Here is a 24577-nt window from a genome sequence, read left to right as displayed (position 1 = left end):
TTTTTGTTAATAACTTTTGTTTTCAAGGTAAAATCGAACATGCCTCGATTCTTCCATCGGATATAGAAATTCGCTCACCTCCTTCAGGCAATATCACACAATCAATCTTCTCTTCAAGCCACCCTCGTCCCTTCGGGGGACACTCGCAAAGAATATTAAAGCTTCTCGCGGCCAATAGAGAAAAAAAGACGCACAGAATCCAGAGACAGCGGCACTCCAGAGAGATCTATTTTTATGATTTTCAAAACGTACCGAAACTGACATCCCTCTTTTTTCTCGAAACCCTTCACCGCGACAATAACGCGCAAAGATAGGCTAAAAGTCTTGCGTTTTTGGCCTCGCTTTTCTTCGATAAATTTAGAATGCTTATCGAATCGTCTTGCTCCGAAATATAACGAAAATCTATTTAATATTCAATTAGTTCTCGTACCATATGCAACGACATTTCGTCGAGTACACCAATGTGGATATAATTCCCGTCAATCTTTAATTTAATGCGGACGCACGCCTTCGTACGCGAGTGCACGCATGACTATGCGACATCCCGGTACTTTCACTCGTTCGCCTCTTTCCCCAGATTTTTGCAATGCGAAAATAACGGCGTCGAAAGTATATGGCACCACGGGTATTTAGCACAGGCCTGAGAGATGAGAAAGAGAAAGACAGAATATACGTGCGCTCCCTCCCTCGACCTAAAGACGTGGAAGCGTCGCTGCTCCATGGCACATCTGGCCCGCACATTCAAGGCCGGACAATCAACTTTGCGTAAAACCTTCTCGCATGGGGTGTGTGTCGTCGACTGGCCCAAAAATCCTGATAATGACTCTTTATGCGCTTCAAAACCAGAGAACGAGGGCCTAACGATAATTTGATGATGTGAATCTTTTCCAGTTAATTTTATCATCATCGTTCGCGTGGTTCCAAATTTTTTGCACGGCAATATTTTTCTCTTTACGAGATATTATTTCTTGCAACACTCATCCGAGAGAGGAAGGGAGAAATAAAGAGAATTTTTTGAATCTTAACTTTTTATATTTTTGTATAAAAATTTATGACTAAATTTTTACTGTGAATTTTTTTTTCTAAATAAATTTGAGCATTATTACGACTATAAATTCTCAATCTTATCGTAATTAAAGATCCAGTCAGGAAATATAATACATGTAATGACAAGTGCATTTACAGCCAATATGAACATATGCGATACCTAGCCACGTATGCTGCTCAAGGACAGACGTTCCTCTTTTCTCGATGGCGTTATTTATATCTTTATATCGTGCCGAGGTCCAAAGACAAGCGCATGGGAAGAAAGACCGAGGGTGGAGATGCAAAAATTCGCACAAGGTCGCGTCTCGAAGCGAATGTCGTAGGTTTTCCACCGTCCGCCAACTTATCATTGTTTAACGGAAGGCGAAAACAATGTTATCAGCACGCACCGGCTATTCTCTATCGCAGGATGGCTATTCTTTTCGCGATATCGCGCGGTATTACGCGGTATTACTCGGGAATATCAATTGATAATAATGCCCGTATAACTTTGGATATTCGAACGTATCATCTGGCCGAGAATTAAATAGAGAACTAGGCAGAGAGATCAAATTTGCACCATTTTGCACGCGCTCCTATCCGTGAATCCCGAAGGCTACCGATAATGATTGCTTCAGCGAGCGACGCGAAAAATCCGCACACCGGGAAAACAAGTTTCTCGACAAAGAACGTCGTCGGATGATGATGACAGCGCTTTTGCGTAGAGTCGTGCGACGAATGCCAAATGCGCGGTCTAAGTAACAAGCTAGTGTCGAAAACAAAGCGAGGAAGTAGCGTGAATACGCTTTGAATATGCTTAATTAGAGAGCGACTCTCTGGTAGCTTCGCGGCTCTTTATGCTCATTTTTTTATTTTTAACACATCAGAAACGAACAATGAACTATTATGAACGGCTATTAAACAAGCACGAATAATTTAAATTCCCATTATCTATATTTTTGATCGCTCGATAGATCGAAAGTGAAGCTAAAAAAAATCTTGTTCAATCAAATTTCCAACCCTCAAAAAAATGGTTTTGCAATTGTATAACAGTAAAAATTTTTTAGGTGCAAAAAATTAACTGAAGTAGACAAATGATTAGCACATATTGCAATATCGTATATATTTTGCACGTAATCAATCTAAATGACAGAGACAGAACTAAAAAATTCTATCTGTGACAAACGATAATTCTATCTGTGACAAACGATATTCTATCAGATACAAAAAATAGCGATAATTTTTGTTGCGACATCTAGAAATTTTTTTGCGTGAATATCTCGTATCACGAAGGTTTATCACGATCGCGAATGCAAAGGATGTAGCTGCCAACTAGAGATATAATTATTGTCGCCGCGGTTTGCGTCAGCGCACAGTCCATTATAAATGAAAAAAATTGCGCAACACCTTTCGAAGGTCGTCATTTTTTCTTACATGTGCACTTGCGTTACGTATCGCACGTCACGGATCATTAGATTTGCAAAAGCCGCCCCGTCAAAATCCTAACGTCGCGTATCGATTTGTTCGTTATCGCAACGCGATGGTATAATTCCCTCGAATTGTTCCAGCGGCGATATCAAATACGGGCCGAGTGCATGTTTGTAAATCGAGCAAAACTACACAGATTTTCGAAACTATCAACGCCGGTTAAAACCGCTGACACGGAAAGAGAGAGAGAGAGAGAGAGCTCGATCGGACGTTAAATCCTTCGACATTCCGATCCGATATATCGCGGTTCCGGCAGTGCTCCGGCTTCGGTATAACGTTACCCAAAAGGTGGTCGACGTACGTACGCAAACAAGGGCTCAGCCCCTTTATTACGGCCTATCCGCTTAATTTGAGAACGTGAATCATGCATATACTATGTGCTACGCAAACCTTATAAAATCTCATTTCTTCCGCGGCCTATTTCGAGAAACGTAACCGTTGCGGAGCTGGTTTACCAATTATCGATCAATAAATCGATATAATATTGTATTTACACTGTAATCTATAATCTAAATTGAACGATAACTAATCTCTCTTCCAAGGCGTTACTGAGAAATACATTGAGAAATTGTCATAATTCTTTATCTCGATTCTAGCTCGATTCCTATTCGACTCGTGTTTTTTTTTTTTTTTTCTTCAAAACTTTATTGTATCAATGTTCTCGAGATTTACACGATTTTCTACACGAATCTCCAGTCAAGCGATAGAGAGGAGAAAATTTATTTCACAAGCTCTTGTCACATAATTAAATCCCGCGGGTTCAATATATCTCTGTACTTGCAATATTCGCGTAACATTCGCGAACGCAGACTTAAATAATCGCGAGCATTCGTTTATGCGACCTTATTAGCGAATTTAGAGCTTCAACTAGAGCTTCAACTAGAGATATTATAATATATATAATCCGATAAAAAAGGTTCGATCGAGAAAAACGATGCGCTTCATAATTGCAATTATAATCATCGCAAGAGCTGTCTGATTTCGTCGCGTATTTATGTGCATCCGCGAGAGGGAGAGAATACTGACCCACGACAAGAAGCTGTCGACCGGTCCCTCTTATCCATCGCTCTCGACCGCCTGTAACCGTAAGCCGTAAAATATAACGCTATGTCTGTCGTAAGTGCGCGAAAGAACAAGCAGCACGGTTTTAAGGATTAAGTCGGTCTTCTCGGACTCGGAGCGTCTTCTTCGAACGACGAAGCGGGTTAAAGGCGTTAATTCGATACTTCCTGCACAAGTCGAGACCGAGATTTTACCGCGACAAGAGCTTTTCAGCTTCCCTGATATTACGCGAGAACGTATTATGTCGCGGGATACGTCATCTCATTTCCTTCTCCGCTAATTTTTTATTCTTGTTTAAAAATTGCATATAACATTAAATGTGCATTCAATTAATTGCTGTTAATTCTTCAGTATTAAAAAACTTGTAAGCGATCGCTAATTATCTATGTTAAAAATATTTCTCGTTTATATTATTGAAATATATATATTTTTTTAAATTATTTACAAATGCAATTTTCCTCGTAATATCTCTTTAGTCAAATAGTACGTAATATAAATGAAAAGAGAGAAAGTTTTTTATTGCGTACGCGCTATAAGCGGGAAAGTTTTTAATGGTTCAAATTCGATTATATATGCATACATATTCTCCTGTGGAAGTTTGAAGCATCATTCGAGATGGCAAACTGCCAACTACGATCACGAGTTGGGAACAAAATTCCAACCACGCGACATTGCACCAACGCGAAAAGCGAGTCCTCTCCCTTCTCCCTCTCTCACTCTCTCTCTCTATTCCAGCCTGTGGCATGTAGGATTACGAGGCTCAAAGGATCGTCGGAGAAGCAATCGAATCGACAAACCTACGAGCAGGTTTACTATCAACAGGTATACATGAACCACGTCGCCACGGAATATAACCGGTTTCTACAGTGTACATTTGTCGAAACGCCTTAATTACCAGGACCGCCGCAAACATCCTTTCGTTCTCTCTCGTTTCTTCGTCCAACCTCTTAAAAAAAAGTCCTCGACAGAGATCAACTAATATCGCGCGACAATCAAAGATATCGGTTAAATAAAACTTGAAATGCATCCGCCACAAATTCGCTCTTAAATCACTGGTCTCAGTAAAGAATTTAGACGCGAAACAATAAAACCTGCCGTCAAATATGTGTGAGCGCGCGTTAAATTACGCTTTCGGTCCCGATACTAATCTGTCGTAACGCGTGATACCATTAATAAAACCGTATATGAGTGATGAATGTGCTCGAGACGCTACATATATCTCGATGTAGAGAAGCGAGCGCCTACAACTTCGCGAAGCGTTAATCTCGCGCTTAAACTCGCCCCTGGAAGTTTTTTTCTTCCCGCGGATTTAATTAATAATTAATAATTATAGTTGTTTGCAACCGTTAATCACGCGGCGGCAAACTAAGTATTAACTTTTTGCTATCTGGATTTGGCGCGTGAATTCCCAATTTTCTTTATCGCCTTCCGCAGTAACGTTGTAAGTCGCGGAGGAAGAATAACAGTGATTTGCGAGAATGATTTCCGCGAGTTCTGACGAAACATGTAATTAGACGCGATGAAAAAGTGTTGCGTATTTTTTTGCTTTTATTTATATTTTGTCACTGATGATCGTGCGTTTTAACACGTTGCAAATAGAAACCGGGAATATGTATTATAATACTAATTAATAATTGCACGCCATTAAACAGATATGTAATTATAGCAGATAGCAGTTGTTTAGAGTTAATCGCATTACTGAATTGTTTTTATCTTCTCTAGTATCTCGATTCTTAATTCGCGTGCACAATTATTAACATAATTACAAAATGAGATATTATAAAATACTGAACTAATATAGGTTAATTGAGTAAATTGTTGAGTAAATATGGAACAATTTATCGACGATAAAATTAATAGATAGTTATTAGCAGTTATTGCAAAATCGATAAGAGACGTTGATATATTACTCTTTTAACAATCATTAATAATCAATAATAATTATTTCTTAAAAAATTATTGCGCACAATATTATATCAAAAAATCTCAGTTATTCATTCTATCGTGAAAATTGGCAATTATACAATTCCTCTCCTGCATAAAAGATAATCCATATCATATTTTTACAAGATATACATAAAGAAATATTAATGCAGATTTTTAAATTTAATTTTTCTCGAAAACATGATTTAGCAAGCTTTTGAACATAATCTCCAGTATATTAACTAAATGTTTCGCTAAATAAAAGTCGAAAGTGCCGTCCGTATTTTTCAGTTCAACCTCCTGAAAGATACACTCTGTTGTACGAACTATCATAAAAAATTCTCTTTTGTCAGCTCTCCGCGCGCTCGCTTTTCTGTATCTAAAATTTATTAGGGTATGTCGCGCCCGTTTCACCGAGTTTAATCCCGTAAAGTGCAATCCGTGGAGAAAAGGTCCGACAAAACGGTGCAGATAAACGAGCGCACCGTAATCAGGACGAGTTGTGCAGATACGGCGAATGGTCGATTTCATCGTCATATTTTCGAAATTTTATTCGACGTGGACCGATTCTATTTGTCGCGTGTATTAATTGCCTAACGAGATTTCGTAATGTTTTCTATCGATCGCACAACAAGCGAAAAATAAATTTGCAATTCGCGCAAGAAATGTAGGTACTACAAATTTTTTATACGAATATAGAGAACTTATATTTTTAATATTACTTGGTATTTATAAAAATAAAAAATGTGTTTAAGAGTATCACAAGTGTATTATTTAAAAACTGAAAGATTATTAATAAAGGAGTATTTCCATAATTATTTTATATTAAAATTTAAAAAAAAACGTAAAAATATTTCAAGAAAGAGATCGAGGATTCTCACGCGACAAAGTTTCTGCGGAAATCAATTCCAGTCGCGAACGAGGTCAAAGATCGATACAATTTAGTTGGCTGACACGGTAATCAGAGGAACAGCAAAGTCACAGAGACTTCATGCGCGTTGATTCAAGTTACGACAACATTCACGAAGTTCATGATGCAGTGAACGATTTACCGTTTCTTGCTCAGAGCCTGTCATCTGTCTGTCTCTCTCTCTCTCTCATTTTGCCGTTCCTTATTTCTTTGTCCGACCTCCCGCTTGCTCTTACATTATAGTAGAGAACACCATAATACACGGTAGGAAACGATACGTTCTGCCCTCTCGCTTCGATTCTCATTCTAGCCCGGACTCTCTCAGCTGGCCGCGCTCTATTCACGTGTTTTACTGAGAGACGAGAAGATTATCGGGCTGTGTGACTCATCCGAATAGTGCACACCATGGAAGCCATGATAATCCGCTCTCTGGCCCAGTGTTGCCGGATCAATGAAATTCTAGAATGTACGAAGTTTCCTGTATCCCCCTCCCCAATCAAATTCAGCAATCTCCAATAATATGAATATATATAAGTGAAAACCTTGCTTTGAAAAGCACGTTTAAAATTGGAATTAATTATATATACAAGACAATTTTCTATAGGTTTAAAATTTTAAAAAAACTTGGAATTCTTCAAGTTAAAATAAAGTGTGTTTTGCGTCTTTATATTTCTCGATCTGATGTATGGAATAAGAGTGTGTTACGTAATATAATTGATGTTATTTCTCTCGCGTTAGCTTTAGGAATGCGCTTGAAACCGTTTGAAGCGAACGGATTCCGCGATTTTCTCTTATTCGCGAGACTAGCTTCTTCCTCACAACAGTCCCTTCCTCCTCTTAACGGACATATCTTAACGACGTAGGTCACAGAGGCCAAAGAAGCGGTCCATTACTCCGTATCTCCGCGAAGGAATTACTTTGCTCGGGAAAAAAACACGCCCCGTCTCTTATTCCCAGCGACGATGAACGATGTTCAGCATTATCCTTATGGATCAAGATTATTCTCGAAGCATCGATCACCGCTTCTACTAATACGTCAAGATTCGGTGAGTTTCATTTTAAAAAAAATTAGAAATAAATTTCTGATGTATTCAAAATTTTGAAGATTGAAAAAAATTAAAACGATACTCCGAATTGATCAAAGATTTCGTTAGTAAAATATGAGACTCGATAGAGGCTGAAATTCTCTGTATAAAAATTCCGGAGGCTTGTAAATATTGTCGACGTTGAGGAGTTTATCTCGGTCTCCATCGTAGCAACTTAAGGCGAGACGCGCGAGCTATCGCGAAGCTTTATTTATTGTTAGAGGCAAACTCGAACGCGTTATTTATCTACGCCTGGCAGATAACGCATGGCGCGCGTCTTTTGGCTCCGCGCGGTTCGCGATAAAAATTTCTAGTCCGCGCGGAATGGTGTAAACACGCGGCGATAACCGAAGACGACGATTACGAGTGTCAAAACAGAGAATATATCGGATAACGATAGATTGAAACCAAAATAAGTCGCGCATGCGATTAACATATTTATAAACGTCGACGGATTTTTGATGAAATTTCACGCGCGTGCGTGTTATTTGTAATGCGCAGACACTTTAGACGCGATGATGTATATTGTAAACGTCGTTACATCATGCCGCGAGATATTTCATTTTTCAGCCGAAATATTTTCTTTCCTATACTTGAGAAAACAATCGAGACGACTCGACGTAAAAGAAGCCGATGAGACCAAGGATATTACGATTAATTATTACATTTTCAGCTAGAATCTACTTCAATCGAGTCCGACTCAAGTTCAAGTTCGGCATATAACGTCTATAATTCAACTAATTTTTATGACATAAAATTAATGACCTTAATAATAGAAGTTATTGATAGCAGCTGATTTTTCGTTGCAGAGAGACTGTTTAAAATGTATCGAGCGATTGAGACTTAATATGACTCGTAAATGCTAGAAATGAAAACTTCAACAGATACAAGATTCGCCAGACGAGATGGAACTCGCTCGAAAGCTCTATATGATATCTCGTTTGCTAATGCAACTTTGTAAATGCACGCGCGCCGCATCCATATTGTATATATAACAAGTAATTAAGAAATTAAAAAAAAGTCGTTAGGCTGCGCCCCACGTTTTAACTGATATACTTTCACGTGCGCGGCAGCGAGGATACGCGGGTGCACATTAGGCGTGTCCCCCCTGAACCCCATACTCAACCGAGCATGGCGAAACCGGAACCTGAATATATCAACTCACAGGCCCATTTAAGTTTCCATCTCGCTCCCGAGCCCGTTCGAACGTGTAGCCGCCGTGAAATGGAAATCCGCCCGCAGGAATCAAGAGGGAGTGTCGATTTTCTTTTCGCTCGTTCATTGTACGTATATATCATAATCGCGAATTTTATTCGGCACTCGAATAAAGCCTCGATCAAAATTGAAAGAAATTGATACCAAAGAGGCTAAAGTAAAAAAAATTTCATTTGATTATATGTAATTGTGCATTGAGAGAATTATTTTATTTTATACACTGAGTGAGAGAATTTTTTTCTTAGAATTTACCCTGAAAATCATGGTAATCATGAGACAATATGATATGAAAAGAATTTTATGAGAATTTCTCTGATTAATATTAATTTTATTAAACTGCATAGTAAAATTAATCAAATTATTTTATATTTTATCGTAATAAATATTATTATTTTTATTGTGATAAATATTAATCAGAGAAATTCTCATGAAATTCTTTCCACACCACATTATCCCATGATTATCATGATTTTCAGGGTAAATTCTAAGAGAAAATTCTCTCTGTGTATAATGAAATTAATAATTATCAATATAACTGATAAGATAAATAATATCAATGACTAATTGTATAAAAATTTTTGACGCTGTCTTTAAGAATTATGGAATCTTTATTAAATAAATTTTTAATCACCCGTAATAAATAATTGAGAATTGCTAGTAAAAAAAAAATTAATTAATCGTTTCAGAAATCCGTAAACGAGAGAATCGCATTCACGTTCATCATTTGTATATTTCCAACTGTCGCGTTAGGGCTTCCGCGCGAATGACAGAATCCGTCTGCGATTGCGATTAAATCGCCCTCGCAGGAGCTTGCACGCCCCCGCCATGTGTGCTGCCGGCCATTTAATCCGTCATCGAGTCGCCCGGGCGTCGAACGCGGCTTTAACCTTCACCTTGAACACGCCCTCCGTGCACGAAAACTATTTTGGGGTCGTCCGGCTACCCTAAAAGAGAGAGACGCTGCATTCTAATCTCGACGCTGCATATCTCGCGCGATCTGCTCCATCGAATTATATATCTCCCTCGCGTTGTACAATTTTTGCGCGGACACGTGCCACGACTACAGTACAGAAATTTACGTGAAAATGTACGATCCAGAAGATAGATAACCGCCACCGACACGTGCCTGCCGAGAGAGTCGCTTGCTAAGATTGATCGTAGTAAATCCTGGCCTACCCTAATTCGCGCGCGATTCTTGCACGTGCAATTGCAACTTAATCGCGGCGAGAAAGAGATATGCTAATTTTTTGCTCGTTAAGATGTTATCCGGCAAAACGGTAATCTACCTCCTAGCGTTCAAACAGAACAGTCGCATAAAATTGTGATTGCATATTGCAAAAATTACAGTGCAGACGGAATAAAATTGACGTTAAAATTGAGAACTGCGCGCGACGTGTTATTCTACTGCTCTTGCGTTCAACGCTCATATATTCGTTCGCGAGAACGTCGGAAAAAGTATAACAACGTCCCACGATCGCGTGGCAATAATTTTCAATGAATTAGCATGAATGTGCCCGACAGGGTGAGTCGAGACGAGTCGGATGCACAATGTCAAAATTCGCTGTCACGTGCAATATCTCAGTCATGAGTCATGAGCATATAATTGTAACTGCATAATTTCTCTACTCTACTTTTCACGACACACAAATCAAACAAATTTTAAAAATAAAAAAATTCGCCTTTCTCGTCAAATATTTTCGAAGAAACATACGGTAGCGATATAATAAAAGCTCTTAGGGTTTTATTGCACGTTGTTCTCCGTTTCTATCGCGTAAGAAAAGTAGCGAACGGTATGGCGAGCATCTGTGAATACGTACAATAGAGCGGTGTATCCACCGTCAAATATTTACAGAACCCAAACAGAGCGCAAAAAAGATGCCGGATTAAAGACGCGCGCACACTCGGTGAGCAATATAAACGATAAGTCGCGAGCACATCTAAGAGAGATATATTTATACCCATTTATAAAACAAGATTCCGATTCCTATAGGTAATTCAATGAAGCGTAAAGATCGATGATGAGTGTTATAATTAAGGAAAATGACAGCCTCATTAATGAAGAAACTAAATACGATCGTAGAAAATGATTCATAGCGTGCAATATTTAGCGATATAAGTATCACACGTGGAAGAGACAGAGACGAGAAAGGGGGAGCTAAGGACGATATTTACGTGAAACAATCCGGGCTATTATCTGGAGCCCTTCAATTGTCGGATGGACATTGACGTTCCGCTCGAGCGTATATTATTCGTTCCATTTGCCCGCCTACCCGATCTTAGGGTTTCGAGTTCGGTGCACTATTCGGAATTCAACCCCCAACGACAGCACAGCCGCTAAGAATGAAACGGCGCAAAAACACATGTCGCCCTTGGACGCATTCTCGAAAACAAATAGGGGTTCTAGGACACTATCTCCCGGGAGAAATCCCGGAACATCGTCGGCAGAATCGTCTATTCCTTACGAAACTCGATGCCGTGAAGTCTACACGATCCATCCTCTACTGAGGCAATTCGTTTTGATTTTCACAGCGGGAAAAGAATCGAGACTCGACAAATTTCGTGACGTAACGTTCTCTATTTACCGAGTACTCAATTTTTTTTCGACTTTAAGGGCCTAAATCTATTCTTAATAGTGTAACAAATCGAAGATACATTAATGTTAAGTATTAATAATAGATTAAAAGAATGAATTGAAAAGGCTCTGATGTATATAAATATTCCGCCGTTCCATAAAATGGACTAGTAAGAACCAGATACAGAAAAATTTTTAAATAATTTTGTTGCACCTAATACCTGACTCTTCTTACTAGCTCTTTTCATACCTGAATTTGTATTTGATAATAGAGAATTCATATCTGTACTGTGAGAGAAAAACCAAGACGACGAAAGATCGAAATTCCACATTTTTTTGATAAAGTCCATGCCAGTGGTAAAAACCGGTATTTTCCGGAAAAAACTGGTACTTTCTAATAAAAACAATCAAATAAAAAAAAAATTTTTTATATCTTTAAAGTTTAAAAAAATGTATTTTATATATTAATTTGAATTAAAGAAGATTTTATATTTCTCTTATTTTTTTAATCATAATGATTAATATGGTTTATTAATTAAAGCAAACGCATATTTTTTCATAAAATTATATAAATATATTTTAATGTAATCATTTTTATAGTTTTTGCCAGTTTATTCCATTGGATAAAAAAGTCCGAGACGGTAAAGCCGGAATTTACCATGGTTTTTTCCACTTACTGGACTTTTCCGGCCAACCCTGGAATTTTCACATTATCGTTGTTAATGCAATTATCGTTTGATGAGTTTAAGAGATATAATGGAAATATATATAATTGGAAATATACATATATACATATATAAAATGTATATATATATATGAAACGTGACAAATGACAACGGAATGTAACGCTGTTAAAAATGACGCGATCGGATTAGTTGCGTTAATTAACGTAATTAATTAGAAACAAGAGAACAAACGTTCGGGACTCTGATGAAAATTCGTTCCACGATCGATTCACGACGAAAGCTCGCTCGGTGACGCGGCCAGTAATACGGATTTCAGAGAAACCGCCGTCTGCCATGCGAAAATTTAACTGAAAGGTTCAATTAGGGAAATCAACCGAATCAAGTCAGCGCGTAATCACTTCGCAGCTCGCGTATTTTATATGTGTCTGTTACGTACATTGCTCGTGCGTGAGATCATTATCGTACGATCTTTCGGAGAACAAGTTATAATTGCCTCGTAAATATCTTTCGGAAATATAACGCTTCGATAACATCAAAAAGCGTTAACATTTTATCTGCGAAAAGATGTAAGAATGCGATTTTTATAAATTAATTCATAAATCAAAACATATACACTTACGATGTAAAACGTTCAAACGGACAAAACGTTCTCTTTAATACAAATGTATGTATTTGTGTGAGAAAAAATTTAATAAAAATCAAGTAATTTAAAATTGTAAAATATTTAAAATGTATAAATATAAGAGAGAAAATCGGTCAACTGAGAGTTGCACTATCTCAAAATAAAATTGACACTGAAAAATAAAAAAATAAAAATTTCAAGTGGATATACTTAAGATCATGACTGTCCTTTTTCAATCAACGTCTCAGCGTTGATCGTGACTATATACATGCATTCATCATTCTAGAATATGTTAAACCTTCTTAATCAGCTATCGTATCGATCAATCAACGGATTCTGATCCGAAGAGAAATAAAATATACGTAGTGTCCGAGCTTAAAAATCTCATATTAAACTTCTGTATTGAGCTTTCTCCTATTGATTTCCCTCGTCCCCAAGGACGAGAAAAACGGGGAACGAGAAAGAAAAAAGGGACCCTCGTAACGACATTATCACGGATTTTCTGCCGAATCCTGAATCAGCAACGGTGACATGGCTTAATCCATTATGCAGATGTTGTATTTGCTCTTCGAAAGTGGCTCTTCGGGCACATGTGAGTATTTTCGCGATGTGTATAATGATATACAATCATATATATGCACACAGTAAGATATTAAATATTCTGAAAGATTAAAGAAAAAAAATATAGGAACAGATAAAAATAGAGCTCTCTTAAGAGGATTTATTACAACATTCTAAATATTTAATTAATTGTACTATTAAATCGCGAATTAAATAAGGCCTCATAATTCCAACGAGTAATGAGAGGGCCAAAGAATCCGAATATTAAAATCGCCCATTTGCACTCGCCGAGCCGCAAAGTCACGGAATTGTATGAATTTCGCGTACAGCACGTTTGCCAGAATATTTCGCGTGTTACGGTTCGCGAAACGAGAATAGAGACTGAATAGAGGGGCCCCGGTTCTCTCGTGGGCGCCACTTCTCTATCCCACAATATACGAGATACCGGAGGCGATTCTACATGCGTCTCGACGCGAAAGAATGCGAAGGCCCGTCGGGAGAGAGAGGAGAACGTTTTGGAGATGCAATATACCGCGCGCTATTCAAGCCTCTTGAGCAAATGCTTTCGGCAATGAAGTTAGCGAATCCTATTCAGAGCCTTTACGATGGATTATTCGTTATTAGAATTAATATAATCTCCTTGAACAAGTCTCGTTAAATTCATCTAAAAAATGTCTATTAATATAAAAAATGACGAAATATATTTTTCGATCTATTTTCTGATACAGATAGCCCACCCAATACGCATCTCAATTTGCTTTTGCGTACATACGTGGATAAATCATCTCGCAAAATTCGTGGAAAATTGACGGCACGCCCTCGTACAATTTAGTAACGACGCGAAAGGTTGAGAAAAGATTTGCAGCATGCAGAAGCAACGGACATCGAAAAGATGGAGTTTTAAACCACACACGGACCGCCCGTCAATCATACGAGAATTCTTACAATGCATAAAGAAAGAATCTCCCCCGTTGTGCATCTACCTCGAGGCTGCAGAACCGACGAGAGATTTACATTCGTCTCAACGTGAGAAACTTTCTAATATCTTGACCACGTGTGTACGCAAAATTGCGTAATATCGTCTGCTTTTGCGTGCTTGTATTTTCTCTTTAAATAATAATGATACAATTTTCTGATTAAAATGCATTGATTTTATCAGTTACTATATTTATTCGACATTATATTTTTTCATGTCTAATTTATAAATTAAAATTTTAAAAGTACAGACTACTTGAGAGTAATTTTATGATTTTATTATTAGTTTGTATAAAGTTTAATTCACGAAAAAAACATTTCTTTTATTCCAATCTAAAAAGTAATTACTCGCGACCGATATGATTCTGCATCAACGAAAGGTCATATAAAATTCACGTAAAATTCGTATAATTAAATTTGCAGCAAAGCAACTGGGTAATGTACGACAAAAAAAACTCTCATTTCATCGTCAAAAGAAAGTTTTTTTAATCAAATATGCCGCGTCATAGAAAGGTAACCATCGTTCCTACGAAATCTCCGTTACGACCGATGGAGGATCGAGAAAGAAGAACGAGAAAGAGGACGGACGGACACAGAAGCTTCGTACTTTTTGTATAAGCAGCCTGAGGGCAGCAGGAAAAAAAAGGGGAGCGGAGCTAGTACGAGCGGGGGAGGAAGGGCGAGGTTAAGCCGAGCTAAGAATGCGGGGGAAGAAGAGGGAGGAAGCGAGCGAGCGTGGAGAGTAGGGCACGGATGGTGAACAGCTGCCGGTGTCTGTGGTGGCCGTTTTGTGTGAACGTGCCCCCATAACCCTCATACGTCCCCCTTCCGCCTGGGCCCACTGTTCGTTCGTCCGTCCATCCGTCCCTCCTCTCTGACCCTGCCATTCGACAAGGATAAAGGCGCGTTCGCGACCAACACGCACGAATCCAATCTGCGCGTACAATCGAGAAGATGAAAATCCTTCGACGTAGAGGAAGGTCGCGACACGCACCCTACACGAGCCATCGAACGGACGAAACGGTTTCGTCCAAGGGGTTCGGAATTTTCGACGCGATGAGAAAACAAACTTCTCTACAGTAACAAAATCTCACAAAGAACACAAGGCATCGACACAAGGCATCAGCTTATATTATTATATATAATTTATTATGTATATATTATATATACACAGAGAGAATTTTCTCTTAGAATTTACCCTGAAAATCATGGTAATCGTGGGACAATATGGAATGGAACGAATTTTATGAGAATTTCTCTGATTAATATTTATCACAATAAAAATAATGATATCTATCACATTAAAATATTAAATCTGTTTGATTAATTTTACTATGCAGTTTAGTAAAATTAATCAAACATATTTTATATTTTAATGTGATAGATATTATTATTTTTATTGTGATAAATATTAATCAGAGAAATTCTTTCCATATCATATTGTCCCACGATTACCATGATTTTCAGGGTAAATGCTAAGAGAAAATTCTCTCCGCGTGTATATTTATATAAATATATATATAAGGTATGTATTTGCTTTTAAAAATATATACATATAATAGAAAATTAATATGGAAAAAATAATATGTACAAAATTATGAAAATTTTAATTAAAATCAAAATAATATTGTTTTGCCAACCTCGTAATAAGCCTAAAAATCTCCACACACACACACACACACACAATTTATGAGAAAAAAACAATACATATCAAAGATAGAAACGGGACATGACGCGAAACAAAAGCTGCATAATCATAGTACCAAGCTGGTCGTGCCTTTACATCGCACGTTCGTATCGCGTCTATGATTTATTCCCAAAGAATTTCCTATCACGTTCAGTGGCCCATGAAAGGAACCAATCTTACGCAATAATTAACACGATCCGTGCTACAACCGATACATGAAATGATACGATACAAGACTCGTAGACGAGAATCGCGGCCGACGTGATAACGGTATATTAACGTGTACGCGTACGCGCTCATCTATAATCTATCTTTCTTCTTATTGAGGTAACGTAGAACGTCACTATATGTATCCGATATTTCCTGTCGACGATGACTTACGACGTGGTAACACGAAGTTGATCCGAAGGATAGGGTGACTATAATTTATGCGTATTCATGACAAAGAAAAAGTTGAGTTATTTGTTATTCTTAAAAAGAGGACAAAATGTTCTAAACTTTTGCATTTTTCTATCAATTATATTAAAATTAATTTTGTGATATTTTCATATATATGTAAATATTGTTAATATAAATCACACACATCATGTAAAATAAAAAACACATTTAATTATCAAATCACGTTTTCGCAAATACGTGAGCTTAAGGCAAATTTCCTAAAACCATAAGAATATTTTATAAAAAAGATTTTTTTATAAGAAAGAAATCTGTCTTCTAATCGCTATGAGACTCTATCGTGCAGATGTAAAATAAAAAAAAGTTACATACGAATACATCTCTCTTCGTTTTTGCTCTTTCCAAAACTTGCAATCGGAAAAGGCAATTCTCGAGTGTAATAGACACGATTGTAATAGAAAAGAGGGAATATACGAGCGAAAAAAAAAGCGAAGGGAAGGTGACGCGGAGAAAAAGCACAGGAAATCATTTACCTTCCTTCTTACCGAGAAAAAAAAGAGAGAAAGAGATGCGCACATCGTTTTTACATCGCGTAGAACGACGCTTCATTGCTATGCATCGCGCATAAACATCTCCGTAGATACGGGAGTTTTTAATCATACGGCGTCCGCGCGCCATCGTCGTGCCACGTGCATGGATATACGCAAGCGTATGCATAAAAGATCGCAGTTTAGTTTACTACGATAAAGAGACTCGTCGAGTTCTCGCACTCAGCCAGTAATCCGCGAAGCTATATATTCTTATAAGCCTTAATTAAAGATCACAAACATTTTCCCACCCAAAAATCTCATCGATCCCGTACACAGAGAGAATTTTTCTCTTAGAATTTACCCTGAAAATCATGGGGGGTAATCGTGAAACAATATGGTATGGAAAGAATTTTATGAGAATGTCTTTGATTAATATTTACAATAAAAATAATATCTATTAGAATAAAATATAAAATATGTTTGATTAATTTTACTGTGCAGTTTAATAAGATTAATCAAACATGTTTTATATTTTATATTGTAATAGATATTATTATTTTTATTGTGATAAATATTAATCGAAGAAATTCTCATAAAATTCTTTCCATATCTTATTGTCCCACGATTACCATGATTTTCAGGGTCTCGCCCAAAAATCTCATTGATCCCATACACAGAGAGAATTTTCTCTTAGAATTTATCCTGAAAATCATGGTAATCATAAGACAATATGGTATGGAAAGAACTTTATGAGAATTTCTCTGATTAATATTTATCACAATAAAAATAATAATATCTATTACAATATAAAATATAAAATATGTTTGATTAATTTTACTATGCAGTTTAGTTAATCAAACATGTTTTATATTTTATTGTAATAGATATTATTATTTTTATTGTGATAAATATTAATCAGAGAAATTCTCATAAAATTCTTTCCATACCATATATTGTCCCACAATTACCATGCTCTTCAGGGTAAATTCTAAGGAAAAAATTCTCTCACTCAGTGTATAAAATAAAATAAATAAATACATTTTTCATCGCATCCACGTTATTTACATTACACATATTAAGTTCTTTACGTTTCTATGAAAATTTAATATTCCGGCCGAAGATTATCAATTTGCCGGCCGCGTATTGCCGCGAGATAATCGAAAATGGCGGGTATATGCCAATGCGCGTTAAGGCTGGAGACCGGGCCCCTTCTTAATATATATGGCCGCATGTGGTATCTTGAAGACACGGGCCCGCGTATCGCGCAGGGATTCTCATTCGGGCCCGGCGGGCCAATTAGGCTCCGGATCTGACAACGCAACCGAGCTGTAACCGCGTGAGAGAACCGTACTCTGGCGGTTTAAGGCGCGAGAACTGGTTCTAGGCCTGATCGCGCGCGAGTATCTCTCTCCTCTACTCAAGGCCCCGGTGTGTCCCGACGTTAAACGCGACGTAGATGTTGCGAGAACTTTCCTCCTCTCGGCACAGGACTCTTTGCCTGAAATTAAACGTCGGGGACAAGAAGAAGAAGCCCCGGCGAGAGAGAGCTCGCCTTTCCTTCAGGGGCTCCGAGCTCTTCGCCCATTCGAAACGCGGACCTTCTCCCGGCCTTCGTCCCCCCTGCCCCCTTGGTTCTCCCTTACCTTCCGACCGCCATCACCCTCTCACGGTTGTGTTTTTTTTTTGCTTTATTTTTTTCTCATCTTCTTCCTCTTTCCCTCCTTCGATTTCTCGGCCCCGCCTGTTTCTATCCGGCTAACATTACGAAACGCATCCTCGGATCCTCGTAGATTCGAGAGCTCGGAATTCCATGAAAAAAAGGCGAGGAGTAGAAAATGTTTGTGAGATGGATTGGCCGAGAGATGAAGAGCTGAACGTATGTCGAAACATAGGGTTTCGCGATCGTGGATAGTGCTTTACTTATTACTGATAATTATTAAGATGCTAGGTACGAGTATTAACTGAGCTAGCTGAATCGAATGTTATTTCTCGGTTCTGATAGAGTACGTACATATATTAAATTATGTGTTGGAAGGATTCTTCGAAATATTCCTTTTCAAAGACTTAATTAGTACATTAAACATAATAAAATTATTGAAAGCTTAGAAGATACGTTTCTCGAGATTACTTTCGAGAAAAAGAGAGAGAAAGAATCGTCGCAAATGTATTTTTGTAACTCACCAAGATAAAAAATCTTGAACCCTCCATAAAATTCAACGAAGTCACTACATTGAATCGCTAAGAGAATTAAACTCGGCATATTTATCGGAGAGAGGAATGCGGGCTTGTGATATGTGTTTGATATATAACGAAAGAACAGCTTGGAATGAAGCATCACGTGCATGAAGAGTGCGCCTCTTCGTTCACGCGGTGGTTCTCCGTTGTCAAGCGGACAATATCTTCTCGTGTTACGACGACGTTACCGCGCTGTCGAACAAAACCAACGACGCACACATGTACACAAACGAATGCACAGTCCGGGTTCTCTCTACTGACACACACATGTCCGCGAGATATCGCGTTATAATTTGTTGTTACTGCCGGCGACGTAACATTGAGAAACATTCATGCACATCTCATCTTTCTTTATGCTCTCCCACTTCATTTTGTGGCTAAGAAAACGTTCTGATATGCGTGTAAATCGATATTGGTCGTTAACCAAACCGAAAAGTACGTTCCCTTCTTTCTGAATATAATATATTCAAATGATAAATCGGAGTAAACAAAATCACTCGGTTCAGTATTTTTAATTTTTCATACATTACGAATCTTATAATTCGGCATACACGTATTAGATATTTTTTGTCAAAAAATTATAAAAAAGTATAGTAGAGATTCAGGAACATATGCAGTTGTCTTTATACACAGAGAATTTTCTCTTAGAATTTACCCTGGAAATCATGGTAATTGTGGGACAATATGGTATGAAAAGAATTTTATGAGAATTTCTTTGATTAATACTTATCACAATACTTAAAACTAATATCTATTACAATAAAATGTTTGATTAATTTTACTATGCAGTTTAGTAAAATTAATCAAACATGTTTTATATTTTATTGTGATAAATATTAATCAGAGAAATTCTCATAAAATTCTTTCCATACCATATTGTCCCACGATTACCATGATTTTCAGGGTAAATTTTAAGAGAAAATTCTCTCAGTGTACGATTAAAGATTTCGTTTCGAAAAAAGATTTTAATTGAAAGTTCGAGACTCTAACATTGATTAATCAAAACTGAAAAGCACATTTCCTTCTTTCTATAATCTATAATATATCCAAGTGATAAATCGGAGTGAACAAAATTGCTTTAATTCTTCAGTACTTAAAATTTTTTGTACATTACGTATCTCGTTCGATACATACGCATTTGTTTAAATTATAAAAAAATATAGTAGAAATTCAGGAACATATGTAGTTGCTTTTATACGATTTCGTCCGTAAAAGAAGGATTTTAATTGAAAGTTGGAGACTCTAACATTGACTCAGGTTAATCGAATAAGAGCGAAAACAGACTCTCTCTTTTTCTCTCGATCCTCAAAGGTTTGCCGCGAAAAAGGAAAATTGTTGAAGTGTTTTTCGCGTGTATTTACACCTTCCCCTCCTGCGATCGCTCTGGCTCGAGCGTAGCAAGTCCGAAGGTTTCTGCGCGCACCCGGAACAAAGAAACTCACAATGCCGCAATGCCCTCGCGCCGTTTTTATAGTTTACTCCAAATCCCGTTAGAGGATTTCACCTCGGCGGCGTTAAAAAAAGAAACGACAAAGCGTATCGGACGGGGTCGACAACCGCAGGTTTCGATATCTCGAGAATCCGAGAAGGCGAGTATCTCTGGAGCACTCGGTATTTATTACGGATCGAAGGGGCCAATGCGATATTTATTTTCCTTCCGCGAAACACCACCGTAACGCGATGTAACTGAATAGCTATTCGGTGTAATCGATGATAAAAGAGCGAACGACAAGAGCAAACAAATCCCGGAACTGCTTCCAACATTTATCGATCACATTATTCTCTCGCTCTTTCTCTCCCTATCATATTATATCGTAATCGTCGAGGTCCGATTGCAATTTAATTTATAACTTCTATTGTAATAACTTGATGATTCATTTATTAGCGGAATTATGGAATATTTTACTGGCGTTAATTTAACCGCAATTAAATGCTCGTTAGCGTCGTCTCGAGTTATCATCAGCATCATCTCTCTGTCGACGCGAGAACAAAAGGAATTAATTTGCGGCGGGAGAAATAAATAGATCGGAAAAAGAGAAATAATGAATAGAAGCGCAGGATAACTGCATGGAATTTGCCTGTTGTAGAAAAAAAAATCTGTAATTTCTTTGAACGCGATATAATAGAAAGGCACTCGTGTGCCGGATGAAAAATATCGGCCGCGTATATAAGCGTATTGTATTATATCTGAGGAGATATCGGAGCGAAATAAAATTCACGCACGATATGTACACGGGAAGAGAACATGAAGAAGAGGATGAAGACGAGTGGTGTTATTCACCGGGATGCGGAGGATGCTATACTTGAATAGGAACCGGAACTCGCGATTCGTGCTCGGAATCGACTACGCGATCGCACAGGCCGCGCATATGAATCAGATAAAAGACAGCCGGAGGATTTTATACCGCAAAGAGAAGGGAGGAAAGAGGAGAAGAAGAGAGGTTATCGCTTCGTCATTGATTTCTTCGACGTACGAAAATAAATCTAAACACATGTGTGTGTTACGTACACACGTGCATATTTACATGGGGAATGACACATTGTCGGCCGGACGATCGCGAAACCGCAGGAACGAATTGAAAACCGCCGCGAGACTGAGAAGCCTAACTCTTACGGTCTATCAAAAAGTGGGACGACGCGCGATCGCGACTATCGGAATCGCGAAATTAACGACAGGGCGTTTTCTCGACCGCGGGAGAAGAGGGGGAGAGACGCTCCCGGCAATGACTTTGCAACTTCATAGAATTAATGCACCAGGTGTATCAGCAAACGACCGGAAAACGGTCGATTTTCAGTTGTATTTCCATAGTCACGTATAAAGAATAATTTATAAATTATATAAGTACACAGAGAGAATTTTCAATTTTCTCATAGAATTTATCCTGAAAATCATGGTAATCGTGGGACAATATGATATGGAAAGAATTTTATGAGAACTTCTTTGATTAATATATATATCACAATAAAAATAATATCTATCACAATAAAATATGCAATATGTTTGATTAATTTTACTATGCAGTTTAGTAAAATTATAATCAAACATGTTTTATATTTTATTGCGATAGATATTATTTTTATTGTGATAAATATTAATCAAAAAAATTCTCATAAAATTCTTTCCATACCATATTGTCCCACGATTATCATGATTTTCAGGGTAAATTCTAAGAGAAAATGCTCTCAGCGTAATATATAAATAAACAAATACGAATAAATAATAGATATGTAATCATATGATTGAAATATTCAGAGCAAGAATAAATTAATTAATCTCAGAATTTGTGAGATCGAGTTTAACATTCACATATTTAAAAAATGCCTGACAAATTATATCGAGTCCTCTAATTATATACATATTATCCTATTTTGCGATCGAAACTTTATTTCGATATATTTCGAACGATAAAATAATCTTTAACGTTGTGTTAATTTTTGTATTTAACATGTAATTTTCCATCAATTTGCGGATCAGAATCAAGTAAGATGTTAATATATTATTTCTCAGCACATAGCTTCACAAAGATTTTTAAACAATATCAAGTATAAGAAAGATTAATATGCCATAATTATACATCTGGCAGATGACAGAAAAATATAAATTATGGTTCGACACATAAATACATAAATATATGAATTTCTTCGTGTCGTGGAGCAAAATTAAAAATGTACTCGAGAAATAAATAATTGTCCTTTATGCATTTTTCGAAAAGAGAGGAGAGTAAGAAATATGCTTATTATCCGGGCAACGACAAGTCCGTAATTCTCTTTGACCCTGCTAACCTTGAATCGGGCGCGACACATCGCGTAAATGCCATCGCTAAATATGAAAAAAGCGAATGTCCACATAAATAAGGGACGTCAATGAATATCTCACGGCGTTCACACGCGCGATAAAGTAGCATTTTTATCGCTTCGGTTAATAAAGAACCTAGAGATCTTTGAATAATAAAATTCATATAATTTTTATACTTGAATTTCTTCTAAAACTCTAAATTATACATATTATATTATGCTATTTATTTTTTATATTTACAAGAAAATAACTTTCAAAGATTTAACGAAAATAGTTTACACAGTCTCTGTTGGATATTTCAAATAACCATCACAATAATCGCGTAATTCTTACTCCCCAAAAATTTCGAAAAACTCGTATTCAGGAAACTTTTCTATATCAGCCGAATCATAGCTGATGAAAGGGCCGAAAATTCTCGTCCCAACGCCAGGTGACGCTTAACTTAAATTCGCGCACGAACAGCAAAATTCGACGTTGCCTGTCATCGCCGAGGGGGGGCGGGGGGGGGGGGGGGAGAGGAACTTTGAGCGTGCATCCCAAAATCCGAGAAACATATTCCGGATATTCAAATCGATATTCTCGTTGCATCACGACGTACTCGGTCATCGGAATCTGAAAATGACCACGTGCCGCGAAGAAAAGCCGGCTTTTTGCCGGCCGGCCGGCATTTCGCGACTCGAGACTCGACTACTTCATGCACGAGAAGTAACGGAAAATTTTGAAAGGACGACGCAGGCAACGTCCGCGATGCGTTCGCTGCGCGATTACTCGCTAGCACTCACCGGTGCGCGGCCAAGTATCGTCGTCGGAGATCCACGTGAAAGCACAGGTCCTTCGAGGCTCAAGTCGGAATCACTCGCAATCAACGGAACACTTCACTAGAGGAGGAGACGCCGGGGATCACTACGTTTCGACTCTGTTGCTCGACTCGACTGCGCTTGTGCGTCCCGGCCGGCTACGAGCGCTCGCGTCGCGACACAAGCGCCATCTGGCGGCAGCCGCGCGCGGCGAACGACTGCGAAAGCGCGCGAAAATCGCGACGATTCGAAGCGTCCGCTCGGGCGACACGTATCCTCGATCCTGAAATCAATATCTATGCTCAAACGCCGATGCACAAAATGGCGCAACAATTTTATGTTGATATTTTATATGCATAATTTCGTATTACACAATTATATTACACACTTCTCTCGTTCTCTATATCTTTTCCTTCTCTTTTGTTACTCGAATGCGTTTCGATATGCGTCTCGATATCTATTTTTTTATTCTCAAAATATTATCGCGCTAGAGTGTTAAAATAAACATTATTGTTACTATTGATATTATAATATCGGAAAGGTTCGTATCTTTCGATAATTGGGATATGGCGTGTCCAATGACGAAATTTTTATTTAGGCTGTATATAATATCGGATCCAGTTATTTTATTTCCCCTCACGAGTAATATAAAAGTAATGACTTACGTGTCGCCATTAGAGGTATCCCGCGTATTTCTCCGACACCTCGTTACCTCGCGACTCGAACTCGATTCTTTTTCCAACTTCCACGTACAGGCTTTTATTTCGTAGAATCCTGAATTTCATACCGACGCGAGAATGCACGAGTTCCGCAGGAAGCACGAAATTTAACGTTGTCGCAAATTTGAGAGTTGTCGAGCGGACGCGAATGCGGACGAACAATGGACTTTTTCGTGACGGGAACCGGACGTTAAGAACAATGACGTGAAATTATTTCGTCGCACATATCGATTACTCGTTCGACCGAACACGTATGTATCGCGCATTTCGCAGAATACTTCGCGCATTGTAG

This window comes from Prenolepis imparis, unplaced genomic scaffold, assembly GCF_030444845.1.
Source record: "Prenolepis imparis isolate NDT839.2.m4 unplaced genomic scaffold, iyPreImpa1.0 SCAF_13, whole genome shotgun sequence".
In the NCBI taxonomy this organism is placed as follows: Eukaryota; Metazoa; Arthropoda; class Insecta; order Hymenoptera; family Formicidae; genus Prenolepis; species Prenolepis imparis.
The sequence above is the reverse complement of the archived record's forward strand: the minus strand, read 5'-3'. Positions refer to the sequence as shown.